This window comes from Ursus maritimus, unplaced genomic scaffold (assembly GCF_017311325.1).
Source record: "Ursus maritimus isolate PB19 unplaced genomic scaffold, ASM1731132v1 scaffold_21, whole genome shotgun sequence".
In the NCBI taxonomy this organism is placed as follows: Eukaryota; Metazoa; Chordata; class Mammalia; order Carnivora; family Ursidae; genus Ursus; species Ursus maritimus.
Genome location: NW_024424564.1, coordinates 29,858,452 through 29,880,595, shown reverse-complemented (window position 1 = coordinate 29,880,595; position 22,144 = coordinate 29,858,452). Strand labels below are relative to the sequence as shown.

At 43.3% G+C, this 22,144-nt stretch overlaps 1 long non-coding RNA gene across 1 annotated transcript; it reads right to left on the bottom strand.

The window, feature by feature from the left end:
- Window positions 1-1,908: 1,908 nt before the first annotated feature.
- LOC121104403 lies at window positions 1,909-10,199 on the bottom strand. The gene is made up of 2 exons (XR_005836710.1): window positions 9,449-10,199; window positions 1,909-2,781 (listed from the first exon to the last, which is right to left on the bottom strand). It is a non-coding gene; the product is annotated as an uncharacterized LOC121104403 (long non-coding RNA).
- Window positions 10,200-22,144: the final 11,945 nt, after the last annotated feature.

Here is a 22,144-nt window from a genome sequence, read left to right as displayed (position 1 = left end):
CAAATTATATGAATATCTTTGTAAGAATATCATCCAGGAGGTTTAGTCAAAGACCAGAGACACATGGCACTAAAGAGAGCTTAAGAGTAGACGCAGCAGAGAAACTGGTTACCGTAAGATTAGAGTGATTTGGCTGAAAAAAGCGTTCCTTCATGTGGCTTGGAGAAGTAGAGCAAGTATTTTGAAAGCAGGGTTTTCACAAATATTTCATGGTGTGGAATAGATTTCTCTTCAAAAAAACTGAAGTAAATGTTCACTGGCTATTTTTTTTTCGGTAAACGTATTTATTTTCATATAAACCTGAACTCCCAAACTTGAATTTCTGAGCCTCCCAGTGAGGGCAGAGGGCATTGTGTTTAACGTGGCCTGTTAAGAATTGTCATTGTCTTCCCTAGAGAAAACCCACTGATGACCTGCTTCTCTTCTTCCTCCGGGCAACGTGTTTTTCCTCATGTCTTTCTCTCTTTTCCTCTCCCTCTTTCTCTCTCTCCTCTCCAGTTCATTTCTCTGAATCTCACCCTTTCTCCAGTCATACGTCAGTTCCCCATCTCATGTTCCCAACCCGCACTAACCCACAGAAATTTCTCCTTTTCCTGACTTCTCATATTACTAAGTGTCTGTGCCAAAGGCTTTGGCTCATGGAGATTCTAACACGGAGTGTTGTTTGATTGTATTTTATGTCTAAATCCAGGTCCCTCGACTAGATCCTAAATGTTGCAGACCCAGAAGGAGAACATACATTACTTTTTAATTTCCAAGAGGGCACATAACTAGTGTTCAATAAATATACAGTTTTTTGAGTGGCATTGAATTTTTTCCTCCACTCTCCCAGTCAAATCTATCTCTTTTGTTATTCTTGGCCAGTCTTGTTGATTTTCACTTATAACTCCTCTGATAGGATGATAGAGAAAAAAGAACTAGCAATCACAATAAAGTTATTCATTGGTGGGAGGCAAAGTGTTAAAGAATATTATTAACTCTATGAAAGAATTGAAAAAATAACGAACTGAATTTAGTCTGAAAATGTACTCATACAGTTCATATAAGAAAAGTGAAGAATATTGTATTTCAACTAATGTTGACAGGTTGGGTAGTAACAGCCACCTGCCAGCCCACAGATCCCAAATACTACCTGGAGGAGTTCCCTGATAGTCAATATAAATTTCAACTCTAGGAAGTAGCCATTTGAAACATGGCTAGTCAATTTATAACGATGCTTTACCTAGTTAGTTTGACCATCGTTTATGTTTGACATGAAGACATTTTGCATGATGTCAGACATTGCATACTGATGTTAGGATTTATCCATTTATAGTCAAATAATTATTTTTAATAAAAGAGTATTTTACCAAAAGAGAGTAAAGTCCCACAGACAGTGGTGAAGGTCAACAGACAAGTGATGAGCAGGCTTCGGGCGATCTTACGGAGCGAGTTCAAGATCCTAGTAGATAACAGACGTTTGGTAAACACTTGAAACATACGAAAGGGGGCTTTTTCAGGCATTCATTCCCCAGTGCCTGGGAAAGAGCAGGAGCTGTGCAGTAAGAGAGCTTAGTTCAAATCCTATTTCTCTACTTTCTGGCTGTGAGACCTTGGATAAGATACTTAATGCATTTGAATATTAATTTCCTCATTTGCAAAATACACATAACAATATTTCAATGGGTTTTTGAAAGTAATGAGAAGAATCTATAAAAGCTTGGCAAAAAAGAATTGCAGGTGCTTTTTGAAAGATGTCATTCATACCTCAGTTGCCCTGTATTACACAGGAAGTGACCAGCATGGACATTATAGAACAAAGATAATTAAAATTCGCAATGTGAGGCTCCGAGATCAAGAGATGTAACTTAAAGGTTAAGAATTAATCTATGAATTAATCTAAAAACACTGTGCTTTTCTACGTGTTTCTGTCATCAAGGCATTTAATGGTAGCAACTTCCTCTATGAAAAATGGCCACAAATAATAGCCCTAGAACACAGGCCCACAATGAGGCAGGCTGGGGCCACCAACAGCCCACGTGTGCCACATTTGGGCATGCTTAGTGGAGAGCATAGGACCCACACTGGGCATCAGGGGTACGGAATCCTCCCCGAGACAGCCTCGGCATGGCACATGCAGCTCTGAAGTCAGGACTCTCCTGGAGCGGTGGGCTGGCCAGAGAAGAGGCTACAATTCCCACCAGATGACATCGAGCCATGGTTCACCTTTTTCTCCAACCTTCCTGTGTGCCAGGCAATGTGCTTTATCTCATTTAATCTCCCCAAGAACCCCAAGAGGTAGGTGTTGCTAGTATATTCAAATTACAGATGAGTAAACTGAGGCACAGAGAGGTTATGTTATTGGTCCCCGGGCACGAGCCTAGGAAACTATCAGTAAGAGCTGAGCCTGGGTGGTCTGAACCCACAGGCTGCTTTCTTAGATGCTCTTGAAAGCAAAACACAGTAGATACATTTGCATGGGCACTAGTGGAGGTGTCTTATGGATCTGGGATGGAGAGAGGGATGTATGAAGGGAAGGACACTTTGGGTAATTGCCCAGCCTGGGTAATTTCGTCAGTCTGGTATGCTGCCTAAATGGCATGGAATATGCTCCCAGACGGATGCTGGACAAGAATGTCTGGTGATAAGAACCGCTGTATGTACAGTGTGTCCCAGCGACAGGGTGGGTTGTCTGTTTCCAGGGCCTGGGGGCTGCTCTCCTGGACTTGACCCAGATAAGTGCCAGACACGGGATCACAGGTGCAAGATCAACTGGTCTGCTTCTTAGGTGGAATTTTCCTGCTTAAAAAAAGAAAAAAAAATTCAGGAAAAGAACAGCTTCCTATGACCTCATTCTGCTTAAAATTCCTGGATATGTCTCTACTTCCCTTCTGGTTCCAGACTTTTTCTTACTTACTTTTAGACTAAATTCAGCTTCTTTAAAAGGAAACAAGTGTCAACTTCATAAAGAAGTGGTGTTGATTCTTTTTCCAGAGTATTTTGAACTACAGAGCCAAAGTGGCTTATTTAATTGATCTCCGTTTCAGTTTTTTTCCCAGATGGTCAACTTCTCCTGAGAAGGCGGTTCATAGACTTTCTGCATTAGAATAACTGGGCATGTTTATTAAATTCAGTCATTCATTGATCAAAGCTGTTTCCTGGGTAGGTACCATGTGACAGGCATTACATTGGATATTGATTAGCAGTCCCTTGTCACCCCTTCCTAATTAGTGTCTCTGGAAGTGGGCCCAGAAATCCTCATTTTTAACAAGTTCCCAGATTAATTTTATATTCTCAAAACTTTGAAGACCACTGACTTATATTATGAACTCTTCGAAGACGGAGCATGGGGTTTCATGTAAGTTTGTTTCTCATCCCTAACAAATTGTGTTGATTCGCGATTGGCTATGATTCAATGAAGAAATGCATTTCCAAACTCACTGCCTGCAGTGACTTAGAAGATCAAACCTATAGTTCATTCTTTTAAAAAAAATTTTTTTTGTTTATTTATTTGAGACAGAGAGACAGCGAGTGAGCACGAGTGGGAAGGGAGGGGCAGAGGGAAAGGGAGAAGCAGACTCCCTGCTGAGCAGGGAGCCCAACTCAGGGCTTGAACCCAAGACCCCAAGATCATGACCTGAGCAGAAGGCAGCTGCATAACTGACTGAGCTACCCAGGCACCCCACCTATAGTTTATTCTTTTTTTTTTTTAATTTTTTAAATTATATTATGTTAGTCACCATACAGTACATCCTTTGTTTCTGATGTAAAGTTCGATGATTCATTAGTTGTGTATAACACCCAGTGCACCATGCAATACGTGCCCTCCTTACTACTCATCACCAGTCTATCACATTTCCCCACCCCCCTCCCCTCTGAAGCCCTCAGTTTGTTTCTCAGAGTCCATAGTCTCTCATGCTTCATTCCCCCTTCTGATTACCTCCCCCTCTCTTTATCCCTTCTTCCCCTACCAGCCTAGCTGGTCAGACACCTGTAAGTCAAGCATCTGTTTATTTTCGAGTTCTAGCTTTTGTTTTGTTTTGTTTGTCCAGGAATATATTGATCATTGGGTTGTGCATTGTTGTTTTTTTATTTTCAGATTTATTTATTTATCAGAGTGAGAGAGAGAGCACACAATTAAGAGGAGAGACAGAAGGAGAAGCAGACTCCACGCCCTACTTGGGACTCGATCCCAGGACCCTAAGATCATGAGCTGAGCTGAATGCAGACACTTAACTGACTGAGCCACCCAGGCACCCCGGGTTATGTGCTTCTTTCCTGGGATATTCTCAAAATGCACTTTGCTTTTTTTTATTTAAAAATCAGAGAATGTCAAGATAATAAGTACTTCAACCAGTCATCAAGTCTTTGGATTGTCCTCATGGTATGCTCCTTGTATTAGAGCAGAGTAACTGCTTTAACAAACAACCTCAGAATTTCATTGCTTCATCACAATGAAGTTCATTTCTCACTCATTTCTTAGTCAAATGCAGATTAGCAGAAGGGGGCCGTGTCATTCAGGGGCCCAAGCTCCTTCTGTCTTGTGGCTCTGTCCTTTTGACAACTAAGGTTTTTCCCTTTCAGCCAGCAGATGGGGCAAGAGTGAGGTTCACACATAGGAGGGTGGGGGTGGGGGGTTCAAGCACAGCCTGGATGTGGCATGTACCACTTTCACTCACTTTCATCAGCCAGAGCTCAGCCACTGGCCCACACCTAGCTGCAAAGGAGACCAGCATACATGGACGTATATGACCGTATGCTCTCTGCTTAGCCTCCAAGTGGTTATGTGGCCTTCCAATGATTCTTGCAGTGATAGGGGGCTCACTACTTTTTTTTTTTTAGTAAGATAACATATCATCTTTAAACATCCTGGACAGTTTAGAGAGTTCTTCTTTCATTGACTTGAAATATATCTTGCTGCATTGGCAAGATAGCACAGTAATTAAGAATATGGGCTTTGGAATCAGACTGCTTGAGTTTGTATCCCAACTCTGAACTTTGAGTCTGTTTCCTCATAAGTTAATCCATGTATCACCTGGTTTGTGCCTGACACATAATCACTTCTCAGCCGTTGTTACGAAGTTACTGGTCTGTGTTCTACCCCTGTCCTCACAGAGATACATCCTTATCCATGGACATTTGAAGGTATCTCTGCCCCTGTTCTGGGTCTTTTCCAGAATTTTAAGCTATTTCTCACATGACCTCATTTAACATTACCTCTCTACCCTGTTCACTCTCCTCTGATTGTGGTCCAGTGTGTCCATACCTTTTGAAAAGTGTGACACTCTTACCAGAATATAAGATTCTAGTGTGTTCTGACCAAGGCAGAGGGCAGCAAAACAATAACCTCCTCGTTTTGAGTTGCTGCACATGTACTTACACAGCCAAAGCTCACCTTAGCTTTTTCAGCCACCACTTCACCCAGTTGATACATACTGACCTTATTTCTACTAAAATTTTAATTTTTTATATAAAAAATGTTTTTATATAAACGTAATTGCTAAGCCATGTCTCTTTCACTGCTGTAGAACTTTTTGGTTTCAAAAGAAGACTCTTATGTCTACAGATTTTTAGTATATTCTTTTTTTTTTTTTTAAGATTTTATTTATTTATTCTACAGAGATAGAGACAGCCAGCGAGAGAGGGAACACACGCAGGGGGAGTGGGAGAGGAAGAAGCAGGCTCCTAGCGGAGGAGCCTGATGTGGGGCTCGATCCCATAACGCCAGGATCACGCCCTGAGCCAAAGGCAGACGCTTAACCGCTGTGCCACCCAGGCGCCCCTAGTATATTCTTTTTGATCTCGTATTTTCAATCTAAAAGAAGGGGTTACTATATCCTTGGGGCTCTCCTGCTACTTAAGAGTGGTTAATATGGTTTACTCCACACACAAGGGGAATGATTAAGACTCACCCATTAGTGTAAATTTCTTTTGGCCCAAAGTACACAAGAAAAATCTGCTAATACCACTGATATTTCCTAAGCTGCTGTTTAGGATTCTTTTTTCTTCTATTTTTGAACAGTTGGGGAAAAAAAAAAAAGACAAAACACCAGCACAACCTCCCTTGGCATGGAGATGCACACCACTTGCTATCTCAACCCGAATTTCTTTGGTCTTTTCTTCTTTGTGGGCAGAAGCTTCTGTGTGTGTGTTGCCACATCATGTGGTTTTGGGGAGGACAAGAAGGAATACAAAAGATGTGATGGAAAAAGCAGGTGGACACCGCAGACAACACTTGAGGCAGGAGTTGGACCCAGAAGTGGCTGAACTAGATGACCCTGAAGGCTCCGTGCAAACCTGTATCTTTTTTTTTTTTTAAAGATTTTATTTATTTATTTGACAGAGATAGTGACAGCCAGTGAGAGAGGGAACACAAGCAGGGGGAGTGGGAGAGGAAGAAGCAGGCTCATAGCGGAGGAGCCTGATGTGGGGCTCGATCCCACAACGCTGGGATCACGCCCTGAGCCGAAGGCAGACGCTCAACCGCTGTGCCACCCAGGCGCCCCCAAACCTGTGATTCTAAGACTCCATGTCATAAGTAAGTGGATTCCAGCTCCTGAAGCCTCAGTGTACCAACATGGGAAATGGGAACATTCTAAATTTTGAAATACTTGTTCTAAGTGTTCTCTCTTCAAATCAAAAATGACATTCTTCCTACTTAATAGTTCATCTGTGATCTCTACTCCTCTTTACTATGAGAGCCTGGCCCTGGAGCCTAATCCACTGGGACCTCTGGTCTTCTCTTCTCTACTCAAGTCAATCTTTGATGATGATTTGATGCACTGTTTTTTTCTATAATAATAGCACCAACCACAACAGCAATCCTGATAAGTAATACTGATCTTGAACATACTGTGTGTAAGGAACATACTTCGTGTTGCTATCAACCACGTGATACAGAAGAGGACACGGAGACAGAGAAAATTTAAGCAATTTGCCCAGGTTCACGGAGCGGCAGAGCTAGTGAAATACACACTGCGACTGTGGAAGGCAAACTCCCTTTCACCAGTAAGCAAAGGCTCTGCCATTCGCCACCCCCAGGGGCTGTGGGCTTAGCTGCTAATCTCCCGGAGTCAAGTCTCAGGCCACATGTCACCCATACCCTTTTGTGGACACTTTTTAATAATTTACCTGACTCTGACAGATCATGCTTCAACTTGGTGTCTATTAACCTAGTGTTTGGTAAGAAGTTGAGTGGTATTTGGGTGTCATTTCAAAATGATCGGCAGGAAATGCTGGGCTGCACTGGAATTAGTGGCACTTCAGGGAACACAAGGAGGGATCCTGTACCATTTTAACATGATGACTCTAATAAAAATTCCTTACAGGGCCAAGGCCATGCATCCTTTTAGCTGAACTGGGCTGAGGGTGGGGAAACCCCAAGAAGAAGAGTCCAATCACCTCCTTCCATAGCCCACATGAGCAGCTGATTTCTGAGAACTGACTTGAACTCACCGAGGTTTCATGATGAACTGCTGGGCGACATCCGGCACCAACCCAACCACTAATCTCAGATCTCGTAGCAACCCAGATCCCCTGGAACCCAAAATAGTACTCCCTCGAGCTCTTTTCACTTCTTATCACTTGAGCAAGAGCCTGTGTGAGGAAGGCGTCTGTCAGCTGCCGGTTTTCTGAGAAGCGAGTGGATGGGTGGCGGATCCCATTCAATTGGGCACCGTCTATCTCAGCAGCCGGAACGCTCCCATGTTTCCAGCCACCCCCACCTCTGCAGGTTTCCTCTTATCCAACAGTCCACTGGCCTTTCTCAAATTCACTTGCACATGTGATGTTTTCCCAGGGCTTAAAATGGAATGAAATCCCCTTTAATCCCAACCTTTCTCCACTTTATTTTGTTTCTTAACATTTTCCTTTTGTAGAAACACATTGGAGGCTCATCCCTCAGACCTTGAGAGAGATACACCCAAGATGGCTTTTTGACTTTGCTAGAGGTTCTTCAGCCTGCCTGAAAAGCTTGCATATCATCAGATCACAGCTCCTGGTGTCTTCATCCCTTGGCCTCAGTTAAAGATGCTGCTGCCGCAAAGAGGATTCCTCCCGAATAAGGGCAGAGCGTCCACTGTGACAGTGTTGCTTCCATCGCGACATCTGCGGGACCCATAGCCCAAGAACGCTTTGCTTGAGAGTAGATACAATGTAGGTTTGAGTGAATTCTTATCTAAAGAAAACTCTCTGGGCTTGCCCAACAACAATTTACATCTCCAGAAGTCAACAAAGAAACGCTAATGGGGTATACTGGGAATTCTTGTATTTTTAATGATGAAAAACCAAAAACGATTTTTATATTACATCTGTCTAGGTCACCTAAATGAGTGGTTCCTGCACTAAATGTAATATAAGAAAACCACATGAAAAATAGTCATTCCTCCCCTGACCTCTGCCAAGCCCCTTTTGAGTGGTTGCACACAGCCTTCCTGTCCTGTGTTGTTGAAAGGGGTTGAGGAGCCCTATTTATTCTCTACAATTCCCCTATGTGTTTGCTTCAAGGTAAAAACAACCGAGGATACATTCCTCTTTGTTTTGTAAGAGCTGGGAGTTCAGAGTTGAATTTAAATTATACCAAGAGAGATCTTCAAATTCTGAACAAAGTCCATCATACGAGCGTTTGCTTAGAGAGACCAGGTAGAACTACTACACTGCAGAGGAACCAAGGGTTTGATACAAGTCAATTCATTTTGTGAACGATCATTAGTTGTTTACTAGGGACAAGCCATTTGTTTCACTTAAGAGTCATCTAGCCAGGCCTGGGTGGCTCAGTCAGTTAAGCAGCTGCCTTCGGCTCAGGTCATGATCTCAGGGTCCTGGGATCGAGTCCCGCATCAGGCTCCCTGCTCAGTGGGGAGCCTGCTACTCCCTCTCCCTCTGCCTGCCACTCTGCGTACTTATGCTCGCTATCTCTCTCTGTCAAAGAAATAAAATCTTAAAAAAAAAAAAATAGTGATCTATCCTGCCTTTAAAGCAAGTTTGAAGGAGGAGGAGAAGAGGAGGAGGAAGAGGATGAGAAGAAGAAGGGGAGGAGGAGGAGAAAGGAAGGAATGAAGGAGGGGGGGGAGTGGTAGGGAGAGGAAGAGGAGGGCAGGGAGGAAGAGGCGGAGGGAAAAGGAGAATGCAGCAGTGATGATGATGATGTCACCACCAGCTAAGGAATCAAAAGGTGGACCTGTTAGTCCTCCCCTCCCCCCTGCCTTCCAGCCACAGGTTTCCAGGTGTTGTCCCACTTCGATACTCACCAAGTCAGAAGAACATAAAACAGTAAGACCCTCTTAACTGCCTGCGCCAGCAATATTCCCAAGTGTCATCCCTCCCTGAAGTATTAGAAGGGAACCCTCATTTACTGGGCTCTGGCACTTTACTGTCTTAGATGCACAGTCTCATTTAATTCTCAAACTGATGATGTAGGCAGTGTTACTCTCCTTTGTACTGATGAAGAATAAGAAGTTGAGAAACTCACCCAAGGTCACACGGCTAGCAAAAGCGAGGAGCTGGCATTCAAATCTGCATATGCAGGTGGCCGCGGCTAGCCTTGCCCCATCATCTCCCGTGCACTGCGTCTCTGTTCTGCCGGGAGATTGATCTAGTGTCTCCTTTCCAGCCTGGTCAGGCTATCGGTACAGCTGGCCCCAGCTGGAGTTTCCTGTCCCTCGGTGAGACGGGTCCCAGGCATGTGCATTTTGCTTTCGCAGGTCACTTTTCCCAAAGCAATGTGGCTACGCACTTATGTTTCTCACCACCTAACGGAAGACTGATCATCCCTGAGGTGTCAGTGCTAGCCTCACAGCTCACTGGATATACTGTCACCACACGGATCAAAGAACTCTTCACTGAAAAAAGCAGATACGTATTTCCCCCGCTATCCGAAAGCAGAGTGTTCCTATGAAAGTTTTTGTAAGGAAAAATGACGTAAAGTGAAGAAACGATTATAAATAATCCATTAATTAATTAATTTTTACCATGAATTCATATGGAAAAAATTTTGAGCATTCTCAGATCCAAAAAATAACCTCTCTTAGGCTTTTCTGGAAAATACCATTAAGACACATCTTGCTAAGGGATGCACAAAATAAATCGAGATAAAGCTCAGATGCTCCCAGACACAGCTCAGAGCTCCGGCAGCTGCACGCTGAGGGTGGGTCACTCTTGCTGCTTGTGACGCGCTGCCTCTGGAAGGTCACTGCAAAACAAATTCTGAACCCTATTTTTGCTTTCCACCTTTTTTGGTAAAAACAAAAATCCTATTCAAATTTCCTTCGGTTAGAGAAAGCAGGCAGTAACGTAGGTCTTTCGTACAAGCAAAGTGGCGTAATGCAAACTTGCAAAAAGCGGGGGCTGCCTGGGGAAAACTGTGGGAAACTGATAAGGACAGCTTTCATCTGATTTGATGATATTGGTTTAAAACATCTCTATTTTTCCTTTCTGATCAGATCAGAAAATGCTATCATGTGTGTTGATATTTTCAACGGTGAGTTTGAGGTGCCTCTTTTACGAAGTAGGAGACTCTCTTCCAGGGTATTCATGAATCCTTCAACTGAGATGAAAAAAAAATCCCCCCAAATCGTTGAATGTGACGTGCTATTTTTTTAAGAAGAGGGTGTCAGGGAAAGGATATACCATCACAATCCATAAGAAGGAGAAGGAAAAGGGGTTGGAGACAGAGGAAGGAAATTTATCAAATGCTGACTGTGCCGGCCACGTAGTTTGACACCGGCTAACTCTATTTTTTTTCAGCCATTTCGACAATCCTGCAAAGTAGAAACATTCTACACTGCCCGCCCCCCCAACTCAAGGAGCGATGTTTTGTCTTGGCTGCAAGACAGCAGCCGGGATTCGAACAGCCCGCGTCTTCCAGCGCTGTTCTCACTACAGTGCACCATCTCCTAAAATGCAGCTCTCTATTTTGGTCCTGGCGAGTTAAAGAGTGAGAAAACATACCCCTGTGCTCAGGAGGCTCACAATTTAGTCAGGAGACAAACAGATTTAGAGAGTGAAGAGCAATAGATGCTTGCAACAAGCAAGTGCCCACGAAGCTGCAGGAGCCCAAGGAGCCATTGCTGAGAGGGCCCTAGTGAAGGACGGGGATTTGAGTGAGCCTTCGAAGGAAGCAGGTGACTAGAGACATGGGGAAGGGGCCAGCAGGTGTCCAGGATAAGGGATCACTGCGCTAAGAACACAGATGCTGGATTCAGCGAATGAGGCGGGCGGCGGTGTGCACGTGGAAGGGAACGGAGAAGTGTCCCTTTGGAAGGGCGCACGAGGCCCTTGCTCCTCAGAATGGGGTCTAAACACCAGTGCCATCACCACCATCTGGGAGCGTGTGACAAATGCAGACTCTTCGGCCCTTGTGCCAGACTCTTGAAATCAGAATCTGCATTTTAACAAGATTCACCGTGTGATTCAGAGCCGCGTTCGAGTCTGACAAGATCTGCCTTAGAGAAGTAGACCCAGTCCTCTCATTTTCCTTCTCTTAGAACCCCGAAGAAGAATGAAGCGGACGACAACTTTTTTCTGTTCTCTGTCCCCTCCTTTCTCTTTCTGTAGAGGCCCAGGTGGCTGTTGGTCACCTCAGGGACTTGAGGGACGCTTCCTTTTTCTTGCTTTGCCTACGGCCCAACATCCTCTTTCTGTAACTTCTGTGCACCACTCTCTCCTTCCTTTGCCCCGGCACGCGCTGATCCGTGAACGTCACACTCGAGAACGTGGGGCGAATGCATTCTGTACACACATGTCTACAGAATGGAACGACTCATTTGCCTTCCCAGGAGGCAGCCCGAAACAAGCAGCCCAGTTGTGAAAGCAACTGACCTGTGCATAATAGAATGTTCTGTGTTAGCATCGGCAGTTTTAAGCAGTGGGGCTTGAAAGGGCCATGCCACCCTCAGTGGGACTGTTTGGAAACAGAGCACCTCAAGAAGAGAGAGGCAGCTTCGAAGTCCGGGGCCTGCCTTGTGGTTTGCCCAACGGGTTTAAATCTGACTCTTCAGTCCCATTGATTTATTGATCCTCAGACTTGGGACCACAGCTCCCCTGAGGAAAGATGCTCCGTTTAGGGGAAGCGGGGGGGAAAAGAAACATCGTACACGTAAACTGGGGTCACGTATGGTTTCCAGCCTGACCCAGAAAGGGCTGGAATCCATCAATCCCCTCTATACAACAAGAACAAAATTGAACAAACCAAATGCCAGCAACTCTTCCTAGATCCTTCAGAGAACTGAGGTCACAGGGCAAACCACTGTCCCCCAGACTGGAGAGACAGACAGATGGATACAGAGACTTTCAGCTTACTAGGAGCAGAAGCCTCTGACGAATCCGGTACCAGAGTCAGAGAACCCAGATGATAATTGACGAATTGCTAGAGGCTCTGTGTGGATAAGATTAAAATTGCAGAACTCCTAGGAGACCCCATATGAGGGGGCTCCCCACATCTCTGTGAGTTTCACCTCCAGGAGCCCTATCAGCTTCCCAGGATGGAGGTAGAAAGTTCCTTCCTTGCTTCTTGCGGGGGAAGTGGAAAATTAGACATTTTGAGGTACTCCCAGAGCCCTTCATTCTCTTTAATAAGACCCGCCCTCAAAGGGAAACTATTTTTACCAGAGCCTGACCCACTGGGGTTTTACCAACGGCCTAGGCAACCTAGAGAAGGGAAATACCCAACTCACACTAAATAAGAGACCGAGACCAAATCATAAGACTTTAGAATGTGTTCCAACCCCCTCACCTCACCAACGCAGCAATAATAATGCTCCTGATAATAACAGGAGATTGTAGCAACAAGAACTGCGAGCCTTCGAGTCTAATGAAGGAGTCTCTGGGAAAACCCAAAGACATCCAGGGGGACAAAAACAAGGACACGAAAGGAGATTTTAGCCTCTGACACCATGGTAACAGCAAAGAGTAAAAGCAGCCTAACTCCTCACCAGATAAACAAATCCTATTTATAATACCTATTTATATAAACTGGGGGAAATCGGTAATGAAGGTAGCCACTTGACCAGAGGCAGTTTCTGCTCACATAGCAGAATGTTCTAAGTTTTCTGCTTAGAAATGGAAGAGAGGATGGAGAGAAACAGCTACACGGTTTTGGGATTTCGGGAGGAGGGAAAATCCCCTTCCCGCAAGCTCTGCCCTCTTTGAACTTGACAGTTGCCATCTTGCCATAAGCAAGTCTTTATCTACAGTTCTCATCGCCCCATGAAATACACTTCGGCTGATATTTTAGAGATTACAGAATCCAGTGGTCTTATTCGTTACAAGTCATCAGGATGTCTATGAAAGTTTTACAGTTTATTGTGGTAATGAGTCAGTTATTAATGCTGGATATTTGTTGTAGTGATAACTTTATCTCAACGGATCTTACCTGTTCAAGTTTTTCTCCAGTCTCTTTGCCCAACCTGCCTGCCAATGTGTGGGTGTCATGGGAAAAGAAGTTCTTGAGAACGAAAGCCATCCACCTTCTGGTTTTGATTTTGCCATACATTTGTCGTATGATCAAGGCGAAGGCACATATCCTTTCTGGGACTCAGTTTCCCCAGCTGTGAAAGAAGATAGTAATAGCTGACCTATTTCAGCCCCGAAGTCAGGATCAAATAAAGTGGTAAGTTATTGTATCAATGCACAGTTATTAATGTCCACAAGTTTATAAGTGTGTATATACATAATGTGGTGGGAGTAAGAAAAAAATCACTGAAGTTAAATGTAAGTCAAACACAACTTGAAAGCCAATCCTCTGAAAGTATGAATATTTTAGTAGAAATCATGCATTTCTTTGTTTCACTTTAGTTTTCTGATTTCTGTACCTTCTCCTGAGAGTTCCCCGTTTCGTCTCCTTTCGTACCCTCTATAGAGCTCCACTTTTGTTTTGAAGGTGTTTAGGGAAAAAGAGAGTTTTAAAATTTGCAAACATCTTTGGGGCACTCTAGCCAGCTGAAAATTGGCTCTATGTGGATTTTCTCTAAAAGGAAACCAAATAAAACACTCCTGACACGGCAAACAAACGGCCATCCTGAGGGCAATATTTTTAGGAGCTAAGTGTAAATGGAACAACAACAACAACAAAAATCTGTGGTGATTCCTCCCCCCGCCAAAACACAAAAGAAACTAAAAAACACATTTCTTATCCCAAATACAATTTGAATTGTACTAAATTGAAAGCAATTGTGCAAAATTATTGGGGCCATTCGAGGATCACATCAGGCATCTGCCTAAAAATCTTACCACTTATATGTAACACACAATTACTGGGTCGCTGAGCAAGAATAAATCATTCCAGTGATCCAGGAGAGGACAAAATTGGAAAAACACAGCATTAGTCACGTATCCCCAGGCACGTGTCATGAAGGCAGACTTGCAAGAGGGAAGACGCTAGGTTTAGGATTGGTTCCTGCTGTTCACGTGCTGGCGGGATGTGGAGATGAACCAGGTCTGAGAGCCGCACGCGTGGTCTGGGACTTGAGGCAAGTTCCATGCACAACTGACCTACTTGATTAAATGAAGAAAATGGATTCATGCCAGGACTATTCATGTCTTCAAAATAATGTGGGCTGAAACAGAAGTTCTAACAGGGCTATTGAACTACGAATCAAGTGTTAATCAGTTTGCCAGTGGGTTTGGTTCTCTACACCTACTCTCTGGAAGGCAGGAGAGCATAGATGTTAAGAAATTCTGCAGTCAGACAGTACATTTCTGAACCTCTCTTCCTCAGTAGTCTCATCTAAAAAATAGTGGTCATGAAAATAATAGTACTCAACACATTGGATTATTGTAAACATTAAAAGAGATAACCCATGCAAAACGAAATGCCTAGATTTGTGTCCTGCCCATGAGAGTCGTTGTTGGAAATTCTCTTCTCTTTCTCTCTTCTACCCTGAGACCTCCAGTATCCTTCGTCCCTCTTTGCAGCCTCAGCCTCAAGATCATATCCAACAGCTTACGCTCTAAGCGTGTCCCAACAAAAGCCTCTTTGTAGCTCCCCCAAGTTCAATTATATAAGGGCTTTGCTAAAGTACCGCTTTCCAACTCTCATGTGCATTTGGGGGCCCCTGGGGATCAAGATACAAAGCAGATCCTGATTCAGTTAGATTTGAGTGTATCCCTAGGAGATTCTGCATTTCTAAGGCTCTGATGCTGTGGAACTATAGGGCACACTTTGAGTAATAAGCACTAGGTAACTGGCCATCCAAACTGACCAACATGGCGGGGGGGCACCTGAACATTGAGTTCTTCAGTAGGATGCTAATTGTCTATAACCTACAAGCAATCAGATCCTCATTCAGTTATGGAATCTATTTGCCAGATGGATTCCTCACATGGCTGCATTTCTTTGTATGCAAAATTACAATTAATTACATTAATTCAGACTGAGGTTTTTGTGATGAATGACCCATGAGTGACCCAGTCAGGGAGACATTTTACATCTAAAGAAGCTTGGTACAAGGATAAAATGGGAGGCTAAATATTTTAGGTTGATATGTATGTAGGAGAAAAGATACTTCGTTGGCGGCCTGGAAATGACAAGGCGGCATTTATGATGTCAAGCCATTCAATGGCTAGTTGGCTAAAACGAGTGGTGAATGCAGGCAATTTCTTTTCCATCAGTATGGAAATACCGGGTTAAGTAATATCCTCCAAAATTCACGTCCACCCGGAATCTTACTTGCAAATAGGGTCTTTTCAGATGTAATTAGTTAAGATGAGGTCATATTGAATTAGAGTGGGCCCTAACCCAGTCACTGATGTCTTTGTAAGAAGTGACAGAGATACAGAGGAATAGACACAGAAAGGATGACAGGACAATAAGACCCACAGGGAGGATGCGTGTGACTATGGAGGCAAAAACTGAAGTTATGCTTCCCACAAGCCAAAGAACACCAAGAACTGTCAACTACCACCAGAAGCTAGGAGAAAGGCCTGGAATGGGACTTCCCTCTGAGGCCCCAAAGGGAAGCACATTTGCAGACACCTAGATTTTGGACTTCTAACCTCCTGAACTGTGAGAGAATAAATTTCTGTTGTTAAAACTATTCCGTTTGTGGCCATCTGTTACATTGGCCCTAGGACACAAATATCCCATCTATGAGGGGACAAGGTCAACTCAGTTGCCAAATGAGCTCCTGGAGCTCAATGTTCAAAGGCTCCCTGCCCTTTCTATGTCTGGCATCTGAGCTGGTGATGGAGAAGTTAGGTCCATGTGGGGGACACTGCCAACGTGGGCATCCTGGCCTCCTCTGCTCTCTCAGATCAATAGTGACAGCGGAGAAGACAAAGGTATCCTCCTCTTCCTTGGTTCAAGGATTAACCCCATTGGGCTAAAGACAATTAAAAGAGGATTCAACCAGTTGTTCAGCTTTCACATCTGGCCAAATTGCCCACACACGAACCCCTCCTTGTGGCTAGCTCTATGATGAGGCAGGTAGCGAAGATGATCCAGGGGTGGAGAAAGCATGGAATGAAGCCTCCTGGGGTAATGCCCTTGGACATGACCTAGTGGAAGGTGAGGAGAGATGCTCAGGAGGAGAAGGAGGACGTGGTTTGTGAACAGAATGGAAGTGGTCCAATCCGTCAGTGCTATTTTAACCTTCTTGCAGGCACTTTGGCTCGGTGTTTCTTGTCTCTGTATGGATGCGGAGACTTGCCTCCTAGGCTTTCACAACCTCAGACAACTTGGAAACTTTTGCTTTGACTCGTGAGGAGCCCGAGATCCACATTTATCTCAAGAAAACATACTCAATTAGGGAAAACATACTCCCCACCCATGATTATTCTATATTCAGTAACACTGGTTAAACATAGGCCTCCTGCCAAAAAGACTCTTCAGTCTTCAGCTGTTTAAACAAAATGAGGAAAATGCCTAAAATTATTCTTTTTCCCACTTCCAGCCCAGTGCATTTCCAGTTTAAGGCAATACAATGCCTTCAGAAAGTACCTTTTATCTACAGAAATTAATATATCCTATTGAGGTGCTCTAAACACCCTGCTGATCTGCGAAGGTTGGATGAAAATCACATCACCAGGTGCTTCAGGGAATTGTCAAAATGAATATATGCCTCCGAGGAAGTTTAAGTCCCATTTTCTATCCAGCAACAATAGCGCCAGGTTGGAGTTGGAAGAACATTCTGAGTTCAAGATCTGCCAGTTACTAGGAACCTTGAGAGCAATTCTTAAAAGTCCCTGAGCCTCAGTTTGTCATGCATAAGGAAACTACTCCTGAGTTTGCAGAGAAGACTTTATGACAGATTTATAAGTCATATAATAGACCAGCTAGCCAGCAAATGACTCAGGCTCGTTGTCTGAATGCACAGATGGTGAAGAGAGAACTTCACTTTGAGCGGCTTCATCATGTTCATTGTTTATGAAACTATCTTCCTTTCTGTAGGAAGTTCCTCTTTCTCTGATTTTTTTTATGTGGCCTGAACTATATTTAAACTGGTACCAGCCCACCTTGCTTTTTACCAAATATGGACTGACACACAACATACTCTATAACTGTGATCTGAATTTAGTCTCATATCTCTAGAGTTTTCTTTTTTTATAATAATTTTTATTATGTTATGTTAGTCACCATACAGTACATCCTTAGTTTTTGATGTAATGTTCCATGATTCATTATTTGCGTGTAACACCCAGTGCACCATGCAGTACGTGCCTCCTTAATACCCATCACCAGCCTATCCCACCTTTGTCTCTAACCATTTAGACAATAAGGACAATTGTTAAGTTTTAGTTCCAGAAGAGTCTTATGTCACTAGAGCTTGGACCACAGTCTCAGGATTCCCTGGTGCTTCAAATTCCCATGCTTAACCATCATCCCTAAGGTGGATCATCACTCAGCAATATAATGTAGAACAACAGAAACAACAAAAATATCTTGATTATTATGAGGCTAAAATAGATATTCTATTTGAATAATTATTTACAATTTCTAAACTCTATAAAAATGTATCAAGAATTGAGTGCATTCTTCCTTTAATAAGAAAATTTTGAGCAACAGAACCTGGCTGTGTTCTCCTATGGCATGCTTTTCAACCTTCTAGACTTATCTCTATCACTTCAATTGTATGAGAGACTCAGTACCTTCAGAGCACTAAGGATGTCTATATTTATACCTTCAACAAATGTTTTTTGAGCACCTATTATATAACTAGTCATCTTCTAAGCACTAGGTATAGCACAGAGATAGACAAGAAAGTCAGAATCTCTGCTCTCATGGAACTTCTAGTCTAGTAGTGGAGACCAACAATGAAAAAAAAGAAACAAACTAATATAGTATTTCTAAATTGGTTTCAAAATATTAAGAAGATGAGGAATAAACACAAACAAGAGAAGAGCAACTTTAGATAGTTTGAGAAGACCTCTTCAAAGAGAGCTATTTAATCTAAGACCAAAGGATGAGAAAGAGACCTGTGTGCCAAAGGCCTGGGGGAAAGAATGTTCTAGAAAGAGAGATTTGCCTATGGTGTGAACAGCTGAATGCAAACATGTGCAGCTGCAGTGCGGTGAGTGAGGGAAAGAGGTGAATGGGAGGGTTAAAGAGGGGCCAAGAGTAACATCTTACAAGACCCCGCAGAGACCACATTTCTGGATTTTATTCCAAAATTGGTAGCAAGCCATTGGAAGAAGTTAAGGCACAAGTGTGACAACTTGATTTATGTCAAGAGAAGCACTCAGAGTTCTGTAGGAAAACAAGTTGTATTCGGACAAAAACAGAAACAGAGAAACACTTAGGGAACCACTGCCATGCTCCAGGCAAAAGCCGATGTTGGTCTGTATTCACGTGGCGGCAGAAAAAAGAAAAAAATGGAGCAAAGCAAATAGAGCTGAAATATTTTGGAGTTCACAGAACAGGAATCACTAAGGGATTAGATGGTGGTGGAAGGAAGTACGAAAAAAGGGAAGAATTAGGATTTGTCTATTTCTGTGTCCCCAGCCCTTAACACAATGTTTAGCACATAGTAAACACTCAATAAACATGTTCAGAATTGTTTGATTTTCTCCCATTAAAAGCTAGGTCTCCCAAACTGATGATCAGGGAAAGAACAGAAGAGTATAGAAAATAGATAAATAAAAGGAGACTCGGGGAATGAATAAAAGGGAAAAATGTACACAATGATTTCCTTTCAGTGAAGCTGGTAACGACTTTACTGTCAGCAGATCAAGGTTAAAATCTTCCTTTATGTCTCTCCCTGCAGGTGTCTTTCCGGTAAATGTCCAAGGACGTCCCGGGCCAGCAGAGGCGGGGTTGAATATCACATGGTGAATAAGGGATGGGACTGTATATAGAAAAGACATTTTTAAAGTTATCTTGTGATTTAGGAAATAATTTTTCATCATTTCCTTGGCTGAGTTTGAAGAGAGAGCTTAAGAATAAAGAAAAGACCATAGTCTGAAAATGATAGAACCAAGTGCTTTTGTCTTGGCACATTAATTCAGATGTTACAGAGGGCATTCTGTGAGTAGTTGGTAGCACTTGGCATTAGCATTGATGTCGCCTTCACACACAGACGTGTTCCTTTTCAATAAGACTACCGAAAAACCCCTGGGATAGGCAATGTAATCCTTGCAAAGATTTTAAATGGGAAGCACAGATATTCCCGCCCTTCAGACTGGTGAGCTTGACCGAGAACACGTGAGGGTCATCCATATTAAATACCACATAAGTGATTGCGGACATCCGTACTTTGATTGGCACCCATGGTTGAATTCAGCACCTTTTAGAAATTCTGACATTGTTGGAAAGGGGTTTCAAGCATCCATATTCATCTCCAGTCTTTCTTCCAAGATTCAATTTATGGACCATTTAAAAGAAAAAATTCCTGCTGGCTCCTCATGTACTTTTGAGTGGTGCCTTCAAAATTCCCTCTAAGTGAACTTCAGAATAAAGTGTGCTTGCTTTTATGCTAATGGCATTTGGGGTCTAAAAATGCCATTGACAACTTTCGTGTTGCTCTTTCTCCTCTGGCTGCTGTGATTGATGGGGAGTCTTTGCTCCTGGAAGGAGCCGCCTCATACGCATCTCAATTCTACTCAATCAGCACAGAGATGCGTGTAGGTTCTGTTCCTTCTCTGTCTCTAACTATAGCTCTTTCCCTGCTCTTTTAGCCAAATGTTATCTGAAATATTGACAGCTTCAAAAAAAAAAATGTCTGTTTACTGAAGGATAACCCAGCTATTGCCGGGCTGAGAGGACGTAAGAAAGGCTTTGAAAGGGAAAGGAAGTACAATTCTAAAGTTCTGGCAAGCGGCGTCGATAAACACTGACTTAGAGACTGAAAGGTCTTTGGGAAGGTCCTTCAAACCAGGTGTCTGGCTTCTTGTTCTCTTTACTCCATGGCCGGCTCTGAAACTACGATTTTCTCCAGAGGCACATCGGGTTCGCAGACAATTACAGTGTGGGAACGATCTCCTTGGTGAGATACAGAAAAGGACACTCACCTTTATTTGTGGCAGGATTTCTAAAAATGCCCTGGGCATTCTTACCCTACTTTGCAACTGCCTCCTCTCCCCTAACCAGGAGTAGATTGAAGGTTTTGTACAGCCCATTTATTGTATGGGCAGTCCATAGAAATATTTTACTTCTTTCTGATCTCCCAGCCCTTCCTCAGAATCAATGACTCCTTTCTTTGGATCACTTGGCACTTGTACTGACATACCATAATACTTTCTGTACTTGATCATATATACAAATAAATTTAAAAAGGGGGGAGCACCTGGGTGGCTCAGTTGGTTAAGCGTCTGTCTTTTGGTTAGGACATGATCTCTGGGTCCTGGGTTTGGGCCTCGCATGGAGCTCCCTGCTCAGTGGGGAGTCTGCTTCTCCCTCTCCCTCTGGCTCTGCCCCCCACCTGTGCTCACTCATTCTCTCTCTCTCAAATAAATAAATTTAAAAAAATCATATATACCATGGTGTCTGTTTTCCCCTACTAATCTCCTTAAGAGAAGAGACAGATTTATTTGTATTTTTTTTTAAAGATTTTATTTATTTGACAGAGAGACAGCTAGCGAGAGAGGGAACACAAGCAGGGGGAGTGGGAGAGGAAGAAGCAGGCTCCCAGCGCAGGAGCCTGATGTGGGGCTCGATCCCAGGACTCCAGGATCACGCCCTGAGCCGAAGGCAGACGCTTAATGACTGCGCCACCCAGGCGCCCCATGTATTTTTATTCCCAAATGCATAGTATAGTTGCTATTTTGGCATCCCACCCAAATGGAAGGATCAGGAGAAATTCTCCACTGTATTAATTCCTGTTAAATCCTGCTGCCTCGGGGTCCTGTAAAGTAGGAATGCACAAAGCATACGGAGACATTCAAACACATCCATTCTTCACTGTTCCAGATCATCAAAAGAGTGTGGAAGTTTTTATGGGACCACACACGACCCACTTTTATCCACCCCACGTTGTCCTGGCAGTGGAATAAAAAAAGGAGAAATGTAGGGGGTCCTGAGACTCCTACATGCTGAGTTTGGGACAATCTGCTCCTGGTTGTTGAATACTGCAGGGTCACAACCACGGAAGTGACTGCTTGTCTCCTGTGGTGTTTGTCAGGTAACACCTTATCTAGCGTCCCTACCTCTGCAGCTACGGAGGAGCCAGTGGCTTTCATTTAACTTGCATGAACTTTCTCGAGTTCAACCAATACTGTTCATGAATTTTAAGCAGCAAACTCAGAAACCTAGAAGCAATGCCATCATTTCCAAAGAACAACCTTAGTCAACTAACGTCATTACCTTTAAATGTCAAATTCCTGAAAACACAGCATTTAAACCTATACTTCAGAATAATGTATTGGATTACCTGAGCTACTAACATAACTTTCTAATTTAATCAGCATTACAGTCTCTGGTCCGGAGAAAAGCAGTCCTTTCGAGGTGACTTTTCAGGGATAATGCCCAGTAAACTTGGTGAAAGAAAGAAAGAAAGAAAGAAAGAAAGAAAGAAAGAAAGAAAGAAAGAAAGAAAGAAAGAACTAATGAACTAATGACTGGCATCTGAACTGGCTCAGTTTTCCCTCTTCCACTTAGTTCTCTGCATAATCACTTCCTTTGACTTCACGTGCTATGCAGCCAGCGTCCCAATCTGATTTTAGTTCTAGAAGACAACAAATGTAAGGAAGAAACTTGGCGCTGGTGTCACAAAAACGCACCAGGGAAGTTTTAGATGAT